General features: G+C 48.2%; 1 protein-coding gene across 4 annotated transcripts in view; it reads right to left on the bottom strand.

The window, feature by feature from the left end:
- The window catches only part of ATP2B4 (ATPase plasma membrane Ca2+ transporting 4), a 119350-nt gene extending 98383 nt beyond the window's left edge, over nucleotides 1–20967 (bottom strand). Inside the window, exons 1-2 of one of the 4 annotated variants that reach the window (XM_023186931.1) lie at nucleotides 20716–20916; nucleotides 20311–20525 (exon numbers count right to left, since the gene is read on the bottom strand). The gene's annotated coding sequence lies outside the window, so the exon portion shown is untranslated. Of the gene's footprint in view, nucleotides 1–19465; nucleotides 19786–20310 lie in introns of those variants that run through there. The other 3 variants (XM_023186928.1, XM_026456680.1, XM_023186929.1) reach the window with 3 other exon arrangements.
- Between the last annotated feature and the right edge of the window lie 203 nt (nucleotides 20968–21170).

Genomic DNA, 21170 nt, shown 5'->3' with positions numbered 1-21170 from the left:
CCTCAAGACTTAGCCTCCCAAAGTGCTGGGATTACAGGCATGAGCCACCGTGCCCGGTCCTTCAGCTTCTTTACTTCCCTTATAAAACCACAGACACTTTGCCTCTGGTTGCCTGCTGTCGTTGGATTCCACTGGACTATGTTTGGGGCTGACTTGTGACCAGTTCTTTATGGTATGGGAAAATGCTCATGATCTAGTATTGGGTAGGAAAAAAAATTAAATCAAAATCTTATTATGCAACGTGTTCCCAATTTCGTTTAAAAAATGTATATACTCACCCGCGTATATAAAAGACTAAAAGAGACGACACCAAAATGTTAGCAGTTATGTCTGGACTTGTGAAAGTTTTAGTTTTCTCTTCATGCATTTCTGAATATTCCACACTTTCTAGGATGATCCTGTGTAGAGGCAGTGCATAGCTCAGAATCTTTTTTTATTTTTATTTATGTTTTTTGAGAAAGAGTCTCGCTCTGTTGCCAGGCTGAAGTGTAGTGGCACAATCTTGGCTCACTGCAACCTCCCCCTCCCAGGTTCAAGTGATTCTCCTGCCTCAGCCTCCCAAGTAGCTGGGATTATAGGCACCTGCCACCACACCCAGCTAATTTTTGTACTTTTAGTAGAGATGGAGTTTCATCACATTAACCAGGCTGGTCTTGAACACCTGACCTCAGGTGATCCACCTGCCTTGGCCTCCTAAGGTGCTGGGATTACAGGCGGGAGCCACCGCACCTGGTCGAGTCTTTTTTTACTTTTATTTTTTAAAATTTTTTAGAGATAGGGTCTCGTTATATCACCCAAGATGGATTCGAACTCCTGGACTCAAGCAATTCTTCTGCCTCAGCCTCCCAAAGTGCTGGACTACAGGCACGTGCCACCACACCCTTGGACTCTGAAGTTTGAGAGCCATGGTTTGAATTCCACATCCACCACTTGGTAGTTGTGGGAACTTGGATAAAAGTATTTTATCTCTCTGAGCCTTAGTTTCTTTATTTGAAAGGGAAGATAAGAATGACTCCTTCCTTATTAGGATTGTCATGAGGAGGGAATGAGGTCATGCAGTTTTAGCATGTGTTTTGGTGCCTGAAATATAGTAAGTGCTCAGTATGTGTGAGATCCTTTTTACATATTACTTTTATACTCAGGAAAAAAAGTAAATGTTCTTAAAAAATAACCACTTGGCTAAAAAATTGCCATTTGGATTAAAGAACACCAAGAAAACAAAAGCCCTCCTGGAGATGTGGTGTCTCTAAAAGTGACTGAAACAAGAATGATCATACAATAAGGTAGGGGTTTAACTATGTCAACGTTCCTATGAAAAGGGAATACACGGCTGGGTGCAGTGGCTCACGCCTATAATCCCAGCAATTTGGGAGGCTGAGGCGGATGGATCACAAGGTCAGGAGTTCAAGACCATCCTGACTAAGATGGTGAAACCCTGTTGCTACTAAAAATACAAAAATTAGCCAGGCACAGTGGCAGGTGCTTGTAATTCCAGCTACTTGGGAGGCTGAGGCAGAAAAATCACTTGAACTCAGGAAGCGGAGTTGCAGTGAGCCGAGATTGCACCACTGCACTCCAGCCTGGGTGACAGAGTGAGACTCCATCTCCAGAAGAAAAAAAAGAAAAGAAAGAAAGAAAGGGGAATATAAGGTGGGAAGGGTGTTGAATGAGGAGTGATGACTGTGATGAATGCAAAGTTGATGAAAGAAAATATAGATGCTTTTTAAATGAAAAAACAAACAAACAAAAACTCACGACACTAGCTAGATTAGATCACAGTATAATGGACTGAGCTATAAAGCAACAAGCAGAAGAAAAGCATGTAACCCAGAAAGTAGGGAGAGTCTGTGGGTTGGGTAAGCAGGAATGCTCTGTCTAGCTAGGGCGTTAGAGAGGCAGTGTTGCCTAGGACCCAGGCAGGATGACAGGGGCTGAGTCAGAAACAGCCCTGGGTTAAACTGGGGCAGAATTTAGACTGCATTTAGACAAGGGACTTTGGGGATTGGAACTATGGATCTGGCCAGCCTGGGGAGCTCTGAAACACAACTGTTTATAGCACTAGGTGCAGGACACAAGCTGAGTAAGTTAGAAGAAGGTGCACTTCACTAATCTGAATATAACTGGGAGCCTGGATCTTCTGACATTGTTCTTAAGCAGTGTGGCCTTCCAATAGCCTGACCTGTTTTGTGCCAGTGACACTAGAGGACGCTGGACACCAGAAAGAAGTAAAAAGAGAAACACCACCATTACTAGGATGCCAAATGGTGTCCAGACCTCCTCTCCACCTTGGCATAGTGGCCACATAGAGTCACACAGAGTGGGGCTGCAGGGAGCCTCACAAGCTTCCAGCATGAGTTTGAAGAGGCAGAGCGAAAGGTGGAACTTCCTTAGACAAGGGCTCAATAATTCTAGGAGACCAGTTCCTAAGACAAGTCTCCTGGGGAACTGGCCATTGTTTCTTTCCACATTCTAGTCACCAACTTCCTAGGAAGATGTCCCCAGTCTCTGTCACCGAAGCCCAGCTGAGCAAGACAGCAGTGAGATCTTACTTTTAAACGTTGGTACCCAACTATAATTAATCTGCAGCATTGTTTGGGTAGGAGGAAGCAGAGAATGTTAGAGTTGAAACATCCTAGAAGTACATTTAGCCCAAACTATTCATTTTACATCTCAACAAATTGAAGCCCAGAAAGGTTCAGTGATTTTTCAGAAGTGATAGAACAACTTAAGTGGCTCAAATTCCAGGTCTCCCAATTTCCGGTCTGAAACTCACTTCTCTAGAACCACCCTGCCTGTCATTAAGAAACCTTTGCAATTGTTCAGGCATGAGATGATGAGGTTTTGAGCAGGGAAGGCGGCCCTGGGAAGGAAGAAGGTAAAGTTCACCGTGGTCTATTTGTTTAGAGACAATTTTCTATTTCTTTATATCCATCCATCCATCCATCCATCCAACCATTCTTTTTTTTTTTTTTTCCTTTTTAAGATGGAGTCTTGGCCGGGCACGGTGGCTCAAGCCTGTAATCCCAGCACTCTGGGAGGCTGAGACGGGCGGATCACGAGGTCAGGAGATCGAGACCATCCTGGCTAACACGGTGAAACCCCGTCTCTACTAAAAATACAAAAACTAGCCGGGCGAGGTGGCGGGCGCCTGTAGTCTCAGCTACTCAGGAGGGTGAGGCAGGAGAATGGCGTAAACCCGGGAGGCGGAGCTTGCAGTGAGCTGAGATCCGGCCACTGCACTCCAGTCCGGGCGACAGAGCAAGACTCCGCCTCAAAAAAAAAAAAAAAAAGATGGAGTCTTGCTCTGCTCCCCAGGCTGGAGTGCCATGGCATGATCTTGGCTTACTGCAACCTCTGCCTCCAGGGTTCAAGCAATTCTCTTGCCTCAGCCTCCTGAGTAGCTGAGACTATAGGCACATGCCACAACATCTGGTTGATTTTTGTACTTTTAGTAGAGATGGGTTTTCATCATGTTGGCCAAGCTGGTCTCGAACCCCTGACGTTAGGTGATCCACCCTCCTCGGCCTTTCAAAGTGCTGAGATTATAGGCATGAGCCACCATGCCCGGCCCATCCATCCATTCTTTACTGATCCTCATTCTATGAGCCAAGGACTGTGCTAAACACTGAGTATATAGGAATGACTAAAGCATCACTCTCCTTTTAAGTAGCTTGCAGGCTGGTGAGTGGGCTCAGTGAAAATGCTGCAGCCAGAACCAACAAGTCGCTGCATCTCAGAAACCATGCTGCCATAAGCCTGTTCACATGAACTCTCAGCTAACATTCACACCCTTGTCTGTAAGTCACTGCCTCTGAAACCATCTCCCATCATTGGATGCTATCCCTGAGAAACTGGGAGGGGACCAGAGAATTCTCCCTGTTCCAAGAGAGCCTGGAGCACTTAAGTGATCTATAGGAAGCAGGAGCAAGAACTGCACTTAATGCCAAGCAACTTCCAGCCAGGAAAGGCAAGTTCTGGTTCACGCATTATCTTGGCCAAGCTGCCACTTCTTGCCGGCTAAAGTCTCTGTGTGGGTGTGTGCTGGGAAAAGCGGGGAGATTCCAGTCTGAGACTCTCTTGCCTGTTTATCCAGGGGCAGCTCAATTCCAGTGCAGCTGACAGTTGATCTGGGGTGACCAAATAGTGACAGCACCCTTGGGCTACAGCTTCTACAAGAACAAGTAGTGTTGTCACCCAGTCGGACTCCCTCCATCAACAAGAAATTTCCCAGCATTGACTTCTACAGCATCTACTCCTAGGGGAGGAACGCAGGGCAAGAGTAAACAAGGTGAGGTGGTTGCAGCTGTCTACCCTCCACTCTGCCTTGTTTCACCAGGACTCTTCTTGCTCAAATATCAAGTAAAGCCCTAGAGCTGGCACCAAGAGGGTAACCTGCCTCATGGAAATGATGGGGCCCCTGGTCAGCCCTTTGATGGAGAGTTGCAGGAGGCTGAGGCCTCTGGGCCTTTTGTTACTGGGAGACAATGGGCTATGACCCTTTTATAAATGTACTGAGTCCAAAGGTTAGCAGGGAGCAGGTGGGCAGGCTGGTGCCAGACTCCATGGAAAAGGAAGGGAGAAATGGAGGGACAAAAGAGGAAAAATTAAAATTCAATGACTACCCTGGCTCACAGTAGTGAGCCAGGTACTCAGAACATGTATCACTCTTCATTTGTGTGTGTTCACATTTTCCAGAGGAAATTGAGTGTGAGAGCCTAAATAATTTGTCCATGGTCACATAGCTGGCCAGCCAGACTTGAACCCAGTTCCATCACACTCCCTCAAATCTGCACTTTTATATAACACCACCTGCTGGCATTGGAAGGCCAATTGGGTGAGTTAGGACACAGAGCATTGTTATACAGAAAGGAACAGGAATGGATTCAGCATTTGGTAAGCTCTGACCCCTAGGGCGGAAAACCCAGTGGAAATTTGCATTCTTTTCTCTATCAATATAGGACCTCAGCATCCTGTTTCCTAGTCCCAGTAAATGGAGTTTCCAGTGTTAAGGAAATCTCTTTTCAACTGTTCCTCTTACAGGGCTAAATGGCTTAGGTGAGATATACAAACAGAAAACAGATAAATCCAGGGTCATACTTTCTTTCAGACTTTTTATATTGCTCCTAATATCCCCCATCAGATTAGACTGTGAGGCCAGGTGCAGTGATTCATGCCTGTAATCCCAGCACTTTGGGAGGCAGAGGCAGGTGGATTGCTTGAGCCCAGAAATTTGAGACCAGCTTGAGCAACATAGCAAGACCCATTCCTAAAAAAACATTTTTTTAAATTAGCTGGGTGTGGTGATGCACACCTGTAGTCCCAGCTACTCAGGAGGTTGAGTTGGGAGGATCCCTTGAGCCCAGGAGTTGGAGGCTACGGTGAGCCATGATGACACCACTACACTCCAGCCTGGGTGACAAAGTGAAATCCTGTCTCTAAAAACAAAAACAAAAACAAACAAAACATAGTAGGCTGTGGGGATTAGAGACCAGAAGCATACCCAGAGGGTTACCCCTCTGGTCTCAGTGGCCCACTGTCTGAGTCCTTTTTCCCTCTGACATTGGGAAGCCTAGGAGTACAAAAGTTACCAAAGCAAAATCCACTCGATGATTTTTTTATTGAGTACTTACTATGTGCCAAATACTGTTCTAGGCACTTGGGATATATCAATGAGCAAGACGAATATCCTTGCTCTCATGGAGCTTATCTTCCAGGAGAGTAAATAACCTTTCTTTGTGTATTAGAAAGGCCATGAGCTTTGGTGTCGGGCTGGGTCAGATATCAGCCCCAACCCTAATGAGCCAGATGATCTCTGGGCAAGCTATTTAACTCACTGAGTGTTAGCTTTCTTATCTGTAAAATGGGAACCATAGCATGTTGTAGGAGTGTTGTAAGGATTACAGATAATGCATGTTAATTGCCTGGCACAGAGCAGGGTTCAAAAATGGTTAATACTATTTTTCCAGTCCCAGCTGAATCCACAGATTCTGGGACAACTCGCATGCCCTGTTATTTAAGGGCTTCAACCAGAGCATTATCTTTAAGATATCCTAGAGAGAGTCTGGTGTGCTGAACGTGGTTGGGTTTGAATCAACCTAAGGCCAGTGAATTTTCCCTCTAGAAATGTCTGCTCCCACCCCTAGACCTAATGGAAAAGATAGGCCTGATTAGTCTCCCTCCCCTGCCACAAGCCACAGATCACTGGAGTGCAGTGGACATCAGATCTAAGCTGGAATCAGCATCTGTTGGCGTTTGGACTGAGAGACCAAGTTAATTTGCTTTGGAGAGCTAAGCGGGAAGGCCACATGGGCTGAGAGATGGAACCTACTGCCTGGTTCACCCGCAACGGGTCCTGTGCTTGTGGGTGAAACAGCAGGAGCCCATCTGTGAAGAAAAGAGTGCTACAGCTCCAGGATGTAGGCGTGGCCCACAGAGGGGCTACACTTCCCACACCTAAGTTCTGTGCTATTTCCCCGTAATGTTCTCATAAAGCTCTCTTTTACTTTTGCTGCTTTGAGTAGGCTTCTGTTCTCACAACCAGATGATCTCCAAGACAAAGCCTGTACCTGTCTCAGAAGGTGGTTGTTGTGACATAATTTGGAAGCATCTGGCATTTAGTCGACATTCAATAAATGCTGTTGAAACTCCCCATGTTCTTGACAACCAGTCAGTCACTCAGCCATGGAAAGAGGAAATCTATAAATGGGCTAACCTAAGGGTGCATCTTAGCCTTATGGTTTATGAACATCTTTATCAATGTGGAAAATGAAGACAATGCTAGTATCGACCTCACTGTTCGCTGAGAATATTAAATGAGATGATTCAAGTTTAATACCTATCAAATAAATAATAAATGTTAGCTCAGATTATTACTTCTACCATTGTCATAGTTATTTAAGATGTGACAAGAGCTGGGCGCAGTGGCTCACACCTCTAATCCCAGCACTCTGGGAGGCCAAGGTGGGCAGATTGCTTGAGACCAGGAGTTTGAGACCAGTCTGGGCAACATAGTGAAACCCCATCTCTACTAAAAATACAAAAAACATACATATACATAAGCTGGGCATGGTGGCACGCACCTGTAGTCCCAGTTACAAGGGAGGCTGAAGTGGGAGAATCACCTGACCCCAGAAAGTCGAGGTTGCAGTGAGCCATGACTGCACTGCTATACTCCAGCCTGGGTGACGCGAGTGAGACCCTGTCTCAAAAAAAGATGCAACAAGCATTGTTTTAGGTCTTGATCTAGGCAAGGAGGGAGGATGCAGTGAGAGCAGGAGTGGGAACACACAGAGAACAGGAGGATGTTCTGGGGAGTGGGGTCAAGGGGTTGGGCAGTCAAGAGAAGGAACTGAGATGGAGAAGGGGAATAGGAAGAGGGGGGGTCACTGGAATAATAAGCTTTACGTATATCTAGCACTTTAATGTTTATGGGATGCTTTTACCTACAATACCTTATTTGTCTGTCATAACACTCTATGGAGTACATAACGAAAGGTGATATTATACAAACTTTGAAGAGGGCAAAACTCGGCTGGGCGCGGTGGCTCACGCCTGTAATCCCAGCACTTTGGGAGGCCGAGGCGGGTGGATCACAAGGTCAGGAGATCGAGACCATCCTGGCTAACACGGTGAAACCCCGTCTCTACTAAAAATGCAAAAAAATTAGCCAGGCGTGGTGGCGGGTGCCTGTAGTCCCAGCTACTTGGGAGGCTGAGTCAGGAGAATGGCGTGAACCCTGGAGGCGGAGCTTGCAGTGAGCCGAGATCGTGCCACTGCACTCCAGCCTGGGCGACAGAGCAAGACTCCGTCTCAAAAAAAAAAAAAAAAAAAAAAAAAGAGGGCAAAACTCAGGCTAGGTGCAGATGTGTACAGCATGTACCAATTGAAGCTAAATCCACTCCTTTATCCTTTATACCACATTGCCTCTGAAAATAGGGATTAAGAGGCTGAAATGAGAGGTAAAGACTGGAGAAGAAAATGGAGGGCTTCTCTGGAGAGGTATTGTTTTATTTCTCAGTACCATTTGGATTCCTCTGGGCATCCCAGCAACAGAATATCTCCATCCCATCAGAGGCAGAGGCTCCAGGTATAAGCAGGAGATGGTAAAGTCAGGTAACACCAGGAGGCCAATGGAGCGGCTGAATAAACCAGGCTGGCCCCACACCCAGCTTCGTCACCGTGCCCTGGTCCAGGAGAAGGCTTTCTTTAGCAAAGGACAAGCGCAAGCCCTTTACCATTCAGGCCATGGTCTCACTGCTAACACCAGGGGCTGCCCTGCAATTATATCTAAAGCCCCTCCCAGCTCAGTTGTGTGTCAGGTCTAGATCTTACCTCCCTGAAGTCAAGGGTTAAATGTGCTCTCCAGGGAAACAAATGCAAATTCCCTGGAGCACTACCAAAAAGCAGGGCTTGCTGTGAGTTCCTAGGCTCGGGACAATCATCCCTGAGCTTAAGGTCAGTGCTGCTTAGCCCTTCCTTTGCCTCCTGGATACCACTTCTTCCCAAACCCTTAACATAGTGCTTGGCATATGGTCTGTGCTCACTTCATGTCTGTTGGATAAATAAATGGGTAAGTGAAAAAGCAAATGAATGACAGATTGGCTCTGGCAATCAAATCAGCCTGGGCTGTCACATTATGGTGACCCCGCCCTCTTGACTCTTAGACCCCAAATCAGAGATCAGTGGCCAATCTGACTTAATCAGCTGCTAAGGAAGGATGGAGTTAATACTGCTTCCCCTCTGCACTTCCTCTGACCTTTTGGAGGAGCCACACCCTGAGGAAAGGGTAGGGCCAAGAATACCCTGGCAGGAGGAGGTCTCTACCCACCTCTTTCCAGGACTTCTGCCTCCCCTCTCAATTACCCTGCCTCTCTCAGCTCAAGGCCCAGTGTGCAAGGAGGAGCTGTGGAGGGACCGTTAGGAGCTGCACAGTGATGCGGGCAGTGCCAAATTCTTCTTTGCATTTTCTGTAGTGCTAACGACCTTAATTGTTAATAATAACAGCAACAATAACAATCATGCCACCAGCACCTTTATGGTTTCTAGAATCTGTCTTCCAAATTGCTCCTAGCACACGACCTCACACCATCCTTGCAGGGACAGGGATAGTTCTCCCTGCCATGTGGGTAGAGACGTTGGGTACCAGGGAAGTTTGGTGTTGATCTGGTCACACAGTGTTGCAGTGATGGGGTCGAGGGTCCACTCTTGGAGTGGGGAGAACTGGGCTGTATCCCCAGCTCTGCCTCAAACTAACCCAGCGTCTTTGGGCAAGTCTCGAGGTTCCAGTTCTCTGTCCATCTCAAATGCTCTGTCTCAATAAAATGAGACTGGTGACCAGCCCAAAGCCTGGTGACCGCCCTCCCCTGTACAAGGTCAGAAAGCCCCTGGAATGGATGCTTGCTGTGCCTATCCTTGCATCCTAACAGATGTCGTATGAGTGCTCCCCACAAAGAAGGCTGTAACATGGATGGCAGGGAGGAAACATCAAAAAATCATCCTAATGGTCCATGAGTGCCAGGAGAGCAGACAGGCGGCAGGCCGCTGCTGCCAGATGCCATCCTGCCCACGGTACCGGCACTGGCTCAGACAAAGGCTGGAGGCCTTCCAGCGAGTGGGATCACACAGCCTCCCTTACCTGCCAGACCGATTCTCCAGGATGCTCCGAGAGTCCTCAGTCGGGATGCAGCAGCACGCCCCTTCCTCCCCGTCTCCCCTCCCCTCCTCCATCAAATCTATTCTTTCTCTTTAAAATCCTGTTTGGCAGTCACCTCCTCCATGAATAATTTCCAGTTGAGCCCTGCCAAATTCTAGTCTCCCCATTCCTACTAACACCCCTTCAGCCCCCAGCCATCCTATTAGCAGCTACCAGCCATCACTAGGTCATGTGTCCCTGTGCCAGATGAGATTTCAAGTGTGTGTTCCCGCTCTTGCATCCCCCTAGACAGAGGACGAATAGGGCCAGTATTTCCTATTTCCTCCTTTCTTAAATTTTCCTCCATCTTCAGCTCCCAAGATAGGAAGCAGGGCATTCGGGACACAAGAATAGCAGACTATAGATGGATGATACATTCCTCTCTACCTTGGGCAGTTTCCCTGGCCAGTTGCCAGGAAGGCTAATGCTAGAATCTCAGCCAGAGTCCAAACAAGGGCTCTCCCAACATGTCTGCCTCTAGGGCTGAAAGTTTGGATTGGCAAGGAGGGTAAGCTGGCCTAGCAGCTGGCGACTTTGCCCGAATTTCTAATCCAACCCACAGCTCACATGAAAACCTAATCTTTCCAGCTCACAACACTGACTACAATCCCACTGACATTATTCCAACGTTGAATAATATTGTAGGTGAGCTACATGAATTGCCTTTGTAGGTCAAAAGCGGTTGTATATTGGCATTTTCATATGGTTCAATCTAATAACTTTTGAGGGATTATGTGCCCTAGGAAACTTTGTGAAAGTTTGAATTTCTCTACCTCTAGCTAATATTCTTTAGTTTCTGGCCTAGGACATAGCAGAGTTACGGCCTTGGAAGGTACTTCCTAACTGAAGTTCCCAGGAGGTGGAGGTGGGAAATCTTAGAACTCGTTCTACTCCCAAACCTCAATGGTGGCAGTCCAAAGACATACGCTTTTTGGCCTTTTTTCCCCTGGTCATCCTGGGCAGAAGGGTGTGACTTGTCTGCAAGTTGTTACATTGTGCTAGATTCTATCTGTGATAAAAGAATTTGGTTTGGGCATTGAGAGTTTTACTCCTTTGTCTTCTATAGAAGAGGAAGGTCTTGAATCAGGAATGTCTGTATGTTCAAACTTGGTTTCATGTCACAGTGCAGTTGATGAAGGCTCAAAGATATCTCCTGCTTCAATCAAGGTTACACAGCAGACAAGAGTCCAGATTACCAGTTTTCTGACTCCCAGTCCCGTGCTCTTCTGGCAAGCCTGGCAGCCCACTAGAACAAACTCCTCCCTGTCTGCCCCCTTCCAACTTCCTGGCTCCCGCTCTTTCAGGCTCCCTCACCAACACAGAAGGGGAATTGACTAAAGGATTAATAGCCCTCGCCTACATAAGCCTACGTAAAAAGAGCCCTGAGTCATGTAGGGCCTAGCCCCAGGGTTTCCAGGAGAAGAGAGGGAGAGAAAAAGAGAGAGAAGCCATCCTGGAAACTCAATCTCTCTCCAGAGCGAGGATCAGGATGGGGAGGTGGTGGTGGGTAGCACAATGATTTGGGTCAATGACAGGACAGTCAGGTGTGCTGTCCTTACCAAGGGATTGCCTTGAAGGCCTTGCTTAGCTCAGGCATGAAGGCTCTGGGCAGGCACTGCTTGCTGGTTTCTTTCAGAATCACCTAATTAGAGAATTTTAAGGGATGCTAAAGGTTGGTCAGCAACAATCTCTGGGCTGTTTGGTCAATTTCTTCTCTTACAGCCTGGGACCGCCCTCCTCAAAAGTTAGGTGGGTGAGTCTGGAAGCCCTCAGTCCCCAGGTTCCCTCAGCTGGCCGCATGGCATGGTGGGAGGATGCCTGTCATCCTGCCTCCCTTTGTGGCCCACCCATCAGGGCACAGCTGCTCCTGTCTGGACAGAAGAGGCCGTGGGTGGGGAGCAGTGAGGGTGGGAAGGAAGGCTTCCTAAGGGACCTTACTTTCTCAGAAGATCCCTCTGTGTGTTCCATGGGGACTCACAACACTCAAGAGCTTAGAAAAGACACTCCTATTGGTCAGGAGTTTTGCAGATAACGTGAGAAGAAACCAGGAATCTAGGAGTGCCTCTGGCATGGACTTCTCTCTCTGGCTAAGTGTTTGGAAAAATTTCAAACCTGAAAGGTTGAAAAAAATAGCACAATAAACAACTGCAGACCCTTTACTTAGTTTCATCTTTTTTTTTTTTTTTTTTTTGAGACAGGGTCTTACTCTGTCAACCAGGCTGGAGTACAGTGTCATGATCACAGCTCACTGCAATCTCGACCTGTTGGGTTCAAGTTATCCTCCTGCCTCAGCCTGCTGAGTAGCTAGGACTACAGACAGGTGCACAGCCACCCTGCCCAGCTAATTTTTTATATTTTGTAGAGGTGGAGTCTTGCTATGTCATTCGTCTCTACAAAACAACAACAACAATAACAAAATTAGCCAGCCATGGTGACACGCACCTGCTCCAGCTACTTGGGAGGCTGAGGTGGGAGGACTGCTTGAACCTAGGAGTTTTAGGCTGCAGTGAGCTATGACTGCACCACCGCACTTCAGCCTGGGTGACAGAACAAGGCCCTGTTTCAAAAATAAATGGGGGCTGAGTGTGGTAGCTCATACCCGTAATCCCAGCACTTTGGGAGGCTGAGGAGGGTGGATCACCTGAGGTCAGGAGTTTCAGACCAGCCTGACCAACATGGAGAAACCCCATCTCTACTAAAAATACAAAATTAGCTGGGTGTAGTGGTGCATGCCTGTAATCCCAGCTACTCAGGAGGCTGAGGCAGGAGAATCGTTTGAACCCAGGAGGTGGAGGTTGCGGTGAGCTGAGATCGTGCCATTGCACTCCAGCCTGGGTAACAAGAGCAAGACTCTATCTCAAAATAATAATAATAATAATAATAAAATTAAATAAATAAATGGGGCCGGGTGCGGTGGCTCATTCCTGTCATCCCCACACTTTGCGAAGCTGAAGCAGGTGGATTGCTTGAGCCCAGGAGTTCGAGACCAATCTGGACAACATGGTGAAACCCCGTCTCTACAAAATATATGAAAATGAGCAAGGCATGATGGCATGCGCCTGTAGTCCTAGCCACTTGGGAGGCTGAGGTGGGAGGATAGCTCGAGCCCAGGAGATCAAGGCTGCTGTGAGTTGCAATAGTGTCCCTGTGCTCCAGCTGGATGACAAAGCAAGACCCGGTCTCAAAAACAAACAAACAAACAAACAAATACATTTCTGTTGCTTAAGCCACCCAGTCTATGATGTTGTTTCAGCAGCACAAACTAAGATATGCTAAGACCAATCTTTCACCCCATTGGGTGAAAGACTTAGTATCCATTAAACGCTAGACTAAATCAGCTATTAGAGTAGAGGCTGCAAACTGGTCAATTTGAAGTTCCAACCTGGCACAGTGGCTCACTCATTATTCTGGTGCTTTGGGAGGCTGAGGCAAGAGCATCGCTTGGGCCTAGGAGTTCAAGGCTATGGGCCACTGCACTCCAACATGGCTGACAGAGTGAGACCCTATCTCTAAAAATAGGTAAATAAATAAAGATAATGTTGGCTAAAAGATGCAAAGTTTCAGTTAGACAGAAGGAATGTTTCTGAGATTTACTGCACAACATGGTGACTACAGTTAATGTAATACATGTTTCAGAATTGCTAAGATTTTAAATGTTTACACTACAAAAACAATGATAAATGTGTGAGGTGATGGATATGTTGATAGTTTGACTGAATCATTCCATAATGTATACATACATCAAATCATCACATTGCATCCCATACATATATGAAACTAGTATTTGTCTATTACAAATTAAATTAAAAAAAAATTTTTTTTTGAGACAAGAGTTTCACTCTTCTTGCCTAGGCTGGACTGCAATAGCGTGATCTTGGCTCACTGCAACCTTCGCCTCCTGGGATCAAGCGATTATCCTGCCTCAGCCTCCCAAGTAGCTGGGATTAGAGGTATACACCACCACGCCCGGCTAATTTTCTATTTTTAGTAGAGACGGCGTTTCTCCATGTTGGTCAGGCTAGTCTAAAACTCCCAACCTCAGATGATCTACCCACCTCGGCCTCCCATAAAATTAAATTAAATTTAAAGAAAAACGTTGTCATTACTACTAGATTTTATTAGTTGGAATTTACTTATTTATTTATTTATTTGATACGGAGTCTTGCTCTGTCTCCCAGGCTGGAAGTGCAGTGGCGTGATCTTGGCTCATTGCAACCTCTGCCTCCTGAGTTCAATCGATTTCTGGCTAATTTTTATATTTTTAGTAGAGACAGGGTTTCACCATGTTAGCCAGGTTGGTCTTAAACTCCTGATCTCAAGTAATGCACCTGCCTGGGCCTCCCAAAGTGCTGGGATTACAGGCGTGCCCAACTGGCACCACCGTGCCCAACTGGCATTTACTTTTTATTTTTTTGAGACAGAGTCTTGCTTTATCACCCATTCTGGAGTGCAGTGTCATGATCAGAGCTCGTGGGAGCCTCAAACTCCTGGGCTCCAGCGATCCTCCTGCCTTGGCCTCCCAATGTGGTCGGATTACAGAGTGAGGCCTTGTGTCTAGCCTTGTCGGCATTTCTGTTAAGAGTTTTCCCTCCCTGCTCCTCCCCATCCAGGTCAACTGTCAAAATAAACTCAAGGAACTTTTAATATTCAATGTGTTACAATCTATTACCATTATCCTTTTGAATGCTCAATGCGTTTCACATCTGGCTGGCGGGAGACCCTTTAAGCCAGCTCCTGTGCCAACATGTCATGACATGAGCATGCTCTAGTTTCTGGCACAACATAGTTCACTTATACTTTCCTGGTCTCAGACTTGGAATTAGTCATTTCTTCAGGGAGCACTGTTCCTTACAACCTCCCCCGTGGGAAGTTGTACTTAGAAATAAAAATCCAGGTACTAGGTGTGTTCCTGTCCACAGTCCTTTCAGTGGACAGACCCACAAGATATACAAAAAACCCCACAAGATTCTTTTTCCCCTTCCCTGGTTCCATACTTGTATCTCTCTTTTTCCAGAGTGAGACCCTGATTTCCAGAAATATCACTATAGTTACTCATTTCATCTATCATACAATAAACAAAACATAGTTTCCAATTTATGACAGAAATACTACAACCAATAACATATCTACAAAGTAAAGGTCAAGATTTCTTTGTAGCTTTTTTTTTTTTTACTTAAAATATGAATTCCACAAAGAATATAGAATCAGGGTATTAAGCTTAAAAAGTACTTGAATTAGGCTGGGCATGGTGACTCAAGCCTGTAATCCCAGCACGTCGGGAGGCCGAGGCGGGTGGATCACGAGGTCAGGAGATCAAGACCATCCTGGCTAACACAGTGAAACCCTGTCTCTACTAAAAATACAAAAAATTAGCCAGGTGTGGTGGCGGGTGCCTGTAGTCCCAGCTACTTGGGAAGCTGAGGCAGGAGAATGGCGTGAACCCGGCAGGCAGAGCTTGCAGTGAGCCGAGATCCTGCCACCCCACTCCAGCCGGGGCGACAGGCTCCATCTCAAAACAAAAGAAAAAAATAAAATAAAAATTCTTACACCTCCTGCTTTCTTATCCCAAAGGTGGCATACTATATACTGTACTATGTCTTGGTTTTTTCACTTAATAATATATCCTAACAATCATGTCATATAAATTCACAGGGCTCCTAGTCATTCTTTTTTTTTCTTTTTGGCTGCCTAGTTATTCTATTGTATGGATGTACCATTGTTTGTTCAACCATTTTCTTAAGAACGGGCATTTGGATAGTTTCCAATGATTTCCTGTTATAAATATGCCTTTAAAAAACACCTTGTGGCTGGTCTTGGTGGCTCACACCTATAATCCCAGCACTTTGGGAAGCTGAGGCAGGTGGACTGCCTGAGCTCAGGAGTTTGAGACCAGCCTGGGCAACACGGTGAAATCCCATCTCTACTAAAATACAAAAAATTGGCTGGCATGGTGGCGAGCACTTGTAATCCCAACTACTCATGAGGCTGAGACAGAATTGCTTGAATCGGGAAGGTGGAGCTTGAAGTGAGCCAAGATTGCGCCACTGCACTCCAGCCTGGGTGACAGAGCAAGACTCTGTCTCAAAAAAAGAAAAAAAAAAAATCACCTTGTATGTATCTTTCCATATTTGTGAATGAGCATCTTCTGGATAAATTCCTAGAAGTAGGGTTGCTGGGTAAATGTGTATGTAGCTTTGTTAGATACTGCTAACTTCCTCTCCATTGAGGGTGTACTACTGGTTTGTACTCCTGGCATTGATTATGCAACCTAGGTAGACCTTGCTATGAGGTGTTCTAAGCTAAGACTTTCCTTGAACCTAGCTGAGAGTCCTTGACCTTCCTACCAATAAACACACTGCTCCAAACTCCCTTTGCCACACCCCAAGTGAAGTGGCAGAAAGGCAAGAGGAAGGGAGTCTTATTAATCCCATCCCAGTTCATCTTCCCTGAGTTGTCCTAGGGGTTTGTGCATGAAACTTGGGAAACTAGAGCAGAGGTGAGTGATGAGGCTGAGGATCTCAGGCAGACAGGAACTGGGGTGAGGAAAGGTAGAAATGGGGGCTCTGCCCCTTGGCACCTATGTTCTCAATCCTTTTCTTTCCTTTGGCCTCTCCACTATCCCTTCACACATAGACTGCCTCTCAACAGCCTCTTCTCTGACCTGGGACCCTCGGCTCTGGTTCTCACTAGATCCTGCCTGGTTTCCCTCCTCAACCCAAGTTTGTGTAGGCTGAACACAGAGGACTGGCTTAAGGTAGAGGCAGAAATAGAAAGTCCCTGTCATTTCTGTTTTAACATAACAGAGGAAATAAGTCAGTGGAACAAGAATGGCTCACACAAGGGAAAGAGGAAAGAGGACACAAAGAGAGATACTGGCAGAGGAAGCCAAGGGCAAAACATTCCACACAAGCATTTTGGACTCCAGCCCCAGGGCCTGCTCTAATCCTATGACCTGCAGAAAAGGGGAAATGAGTGGAGAAAGGTTGTCATCCCAGTCTGACAAGGCAGAGGCCTTGCTTTTCTCATCGTTCTTTCCTTCTCAGCCCTACCCACCAAATACCGACTGGGATGACAGGAATCAATGCTTATCTAAGAAGCAGGGAGCTGGACAGGGTAGGGAGCCTTGTTTGAGAGGCACCCTTCGGGGGAAGAATTCAGATTGCCTGAAGAATCCTTCCAGAGAAGGATAGTTAAGACTCTGGGTGGGGTGTTCCCCTTCAAGGTCAGATTGCTAATCTAACCTTGGAGTTTGGAGCTAATCTAACCTAAATCAAACAGTTTTTTAGGGGTTTGGCTAACGGGGTTTGTCTTGGTCATTCTGGGGACTAAGAATGAACAAGATCCTTTCCTCTCTCCAAGGTTTAGTGGGTCTGCAATGCTCTGTCCTAGTGGGCAGGGCTGATCCATGTCTTTGGGTGCTGGGTCCAAGGCCAGGAGCATTGGGAAAAAAAAAAAAAAAAAGAGAGAGAGAAAAGTGCCCATCGGGGTTTCGGAGTTTTGGAGAGAAGCTAAATTCTTGAATAAGAGGCAGTTTGCAGTGGAAGGCTTGACCTGCTGACAGGTGGCAGGGAGCAGCCCAGCCCCTGTTCCTCTCAGGACCTCGGGTCAGTGGGAGTGGGGAAGAGTAATGCCTCCCGATATCCTGGCCCAGGACGTCCAGCCCCTACACACCACCTTACCTCTTCCAGCACCCACACCTTCGGCAAATTCTAACCGCTCTCCTTCTGCCCCTAACTGGGTCCTCTCATTTTGATTTTCTTCTGACAAAGACCACAGCAATGTGACAAATCTGCCTAGCCACGCCCTGTCACCTCTACCGGGGAGAGCAGGCTTTCCATTGTGCAGAAGGGAAACTGGAGGCCAGACGGCGGGTTAGGAACCCGCTGGCATCAGGCTGATTCCAGGGCCCCCCAAACTGCCCGTACTTCTCTCAATGCGCGTTGACCCAGCGCTCTAACGTCCCAGGCTCTGTGCTGGGCGCTGGGAGTCCCACGGGTAAGACGGGCTGTGCTCCTTTGACTTGACCTTCAATCCAGAGACTTGGTGGTAAATGGAAGGGAGAAGGGTCTGAGGCTCGGCACGACCTGGGAGGCAGGAAGCCTCCGTTGGCAGCTCAGTTTGCTTTCTCCACGGAGTTCTCAGACTACGGCAGAGCCCGGGAGGGTGGAGCCCAGCAGCGGATAGGCTGGCGGGGCGGGGTCGCAGAGGCCGCGGAAAGCAGAGGGGCCGCGGGGTTGCGCAGTCTATCCGCCCCGAGCCCCGGGGGAAGGGCTGAGACTGCGGGAGCCGATTCCCCCCTCTGGCAGCGACCCCAGGCTCAAAGCCTCGGGAGCAGGCAACCCGGTGCGCGCTAAATAACGACCTCACGGAGAAGCAGTCCCTGAGCCCGTCAACATCGACCCCTAATCAGATTACTGAAAATAGGAGGGCCGGCTGCAGGAACAGTGACACTCTGGGCCCCCACGATGGGAGGCCGCGGCGGAAGCGGCGTGATTTTCGGGGTTGCACCTCAGCAAGATGGTGGCAGGGAGGATGGGACTCCCGAGGAGGAGCAAAGGAATGGATCCCCTCCCTCCAGAACACGGGCATTGATTCTGTCTTGGGGTCCCTGCCCACTGGGGAAGGCCTCATTCCCTTATCGACCAGAATACAGGTAGGGAAGAGTCTAGCCAATGCGGTGCAGTCAGATCAATTAACACCTCAAAATGAAAATCGGTTCCTGTTGCTTCCTCAGCCCCGAGATGAGCTCTCCTCTAAGTGTTTTGCTTCCTTCTCCCCCAGTTTCTCAGCTGTAGCCTTTACCACTCCTCCAAGCCCTGGGGCTGAAGGCAGGTGTTTCCTCTCCCCCAGCCTGATTCCCACAGATCTGTCTGCTTCAGGGTTTAGGGCCCACCTTCCAGAACACGCCTTACCAAGCTGCCACCATCCTTCCTGCCCCTCCCAGAGTCTGCTCCCCAAGCCACCACCCTCAGCCAAGGAGGGTAACTCAGCTCATGGGCTAGGAGGCCTCTTTCAGTCCCCTTCTTCCTAAATGCTCCTGGCCCAGCCTCTCCTCACCCCCAGGCTCCTTTCCTGGGCCTGGCCCAGCCTGGAATAAGCCTGGTCTCCCTCCTCCAGGTAGAGGGCCCAGAGTGAAGGGGGCACAGGAGGGCCTCCAATGAGAAGCCCTGGAGAAAGGGCAGCTTGGGGAGGGGCTTAAGGAGCAGGGCGAGGGTCTCTAGACTCCCTGCCAGACTCCTCACCCAGAGGAGGGAGCACTACAGAATGGGATTTTGTTTCCCTTCCCTCCCCAACTCTTTTTCCCCTCTCCACTGGGGCCTCAGTTGAGTGTCGGCCTGTTTCTTCATCTGACATTCCCCCTGCCCGGCCAGCAGGCGCCGGCATCATGTCTGCAAGTTATTGTAAGTCCGGCAGGAATGCCCAGGAGGGAGGTGCCTCTGGCCAGCAGAGTGCCCACTCCCCTCCCAAGATGTGGCTGCCACTCCTGCACCCTCCACACCCAGTTGGAGAAGAGCAGCGGGTACCCTCAGGGAGGTGGAGGAGTGTATGAGGCCAGACTCAACTCAGGGAAGGATGCCAGCAGCCCCCTCTACCAAGAGCGAACCAAGTATGTAAGAGAAAGAGAGAAGGGAAAGCAGGAAGGACAATCCCAGTCTTAATTCCTAGCTCTTCAGCAAACCAAGGAAGTGACCCAAGATGCTCAGGGACCCTTCCACAGATGCCTGGGACCCTTCCACAGATGCCTGTGGCCCACCCCATCTGCCAAACACTCACCAGCCCCACAGTCTCCAGCCTTGAAATCAGAAACTTTTCAATTCACCCTTCTCCTTCCTCCCCTTTGGGACCAGAGATGTGTGGGGCGGTGCCCTCAGAGACACTCATACAGTTGGTTCTGGACACTCACACACTCTCAAACAACAGCGGTACGAGGGAACTCCCAGCTTTTTCCACAGCTAATTATAGATGTGAAAGTCTGAGGATGTTTTGCAAGCAGCACAGAGAAACTGCTGAGGTTTCTCTGCAAAGCTAAAGAAATTTAATTTGTGCACTCTCCTTGCCCCACTCCTCCCAACTTCTCCCAGCCCACCTCTACCCCATGGCCCCAAAGTGCCCCTCTCCTAGTTCCCGCTGCAGCCCCCCTTTCCTGCTGAAGATTTCTTTAGTTCCTTTTTTTTTTTTTCCATCTCTCTTTTGGGCTTTTGAGAAAGGGAACAGACACGGAAAATATTTTTGCAACAGTTTTCCATCCTGCGTCTCATTCCCAAGCCAAGGGGGAAGGGGAGGGCAGGAATGGAATGGGTTGAGGGAGGGGAGATAAATGTTTTTTCCAAGAGCTCAATTTTGGTGTCAAAAAGAGAGTCCCTCCATTCCCCTACCCCATAGCCCAGGAATGACAAGAACTAGGAAAAGAGAGATAAATCACTTATTCGACTATACAGTTTCTCAGAAAACAGTATTTGACAAATCTGTGCACACACACATATTTTTAAAAATCCTCCAAACCCAGTCGCATGAAATATGCTAGAAAGAGGAAAATTGGGGAGTTTTGGAAGCCACTGAGAGAAAAGAAAGAAACAAAGTTTGCAAACCACAAGTCAATTCATTCTCTGCAAGCCTACCTCTCTTTCTAGCAAAGATCCAGGTTTCTCCAAGCGGGACTCTCCCTCTGGGTTTCCATGGATGGGGGCTGGGTGGGGTGACCACCCACCAGTCTCCCCAGTGTGGCAACCAAGCTGGAGACGCTGGCTTTGCTCTCTTGCCTTTCCGGCTAAGGCCGGGTAGTGGGCTGGGTCTCCTCCCCCTGCCCTTCCAATGGGAAGGACCTCTCAGGTTCCTGAAAGAAAAAGGGTGCAGGAGAGCTGGACGGGTGTCTCTGATCTTGCTCTCTTCAGAGGATGGTTCCCCAGGAAGTTCGTGCCCCCCTCCCAGCCCCCAGCGTTGGACAATCTCAACAGCAGAGCTTTCTTAAGAAAATGCTTGTCATGGCAACAGCTCTAGCTAACTCGGGCCAGACTCTGGCTCACCAGCTCTCCCCAAGCAGTGCGGGAAGAGAGAGGGGAGGAGCAGGAGCTGGAACAGAGGTGGGACTTGGCATGAGGCCAAACCATTACTCTACTGTTAAGGTGGCCCGATTCCTGCGGTTGCTTCCTGGTTCGTCTTAAGGGGGAATGGGGAAAGAAAGGGAAGAAATCCTTTCCCCTGTCGGCTTTCTTCCCCACCCTTGCTCTCACTTGTTGAATAGAAAGCTGAGTAGGGGTGGAGGAGGGGTGGGGGTGGAGGTGGGGACTGGATGTGGGTGGCGGTATTCAACGGTTGCTGGGCGGAGGGGAAAAAAAAAGGAAGCTTCAGCAGGCGGTTGGCTTCCTGCAGCTCCTGCGGGCCTCTCAACTCAACCCCTTACTCACTTACATCCAGGACCCAGAAACCCAAGGTGTCTGTGGACACTTGTATGTCCCCTCCCACCTTCCTGCTCCTGTCT

Source organism: Piliocolobus tephrosceles, chromosome 1 (genome assembly GCF_002776525.5).
Source record: "Piliocolobus tephrosceles isolate RC106 chromosome 1, ASM277652v3, whole genome shotgun sequence".
In the NCBI taxonomy this organism is placed as follows: Eukaryota; Metazoa; Chordata; class Mammalia; order Primates; family Cercopithecidae; genus Piliocolobus; species Piliocolobus tephrosceles.
Note: the sequence above shows the minus strand (reverse complement) of the source record. Positions and strands in the feature narration are given on the sequence as shown.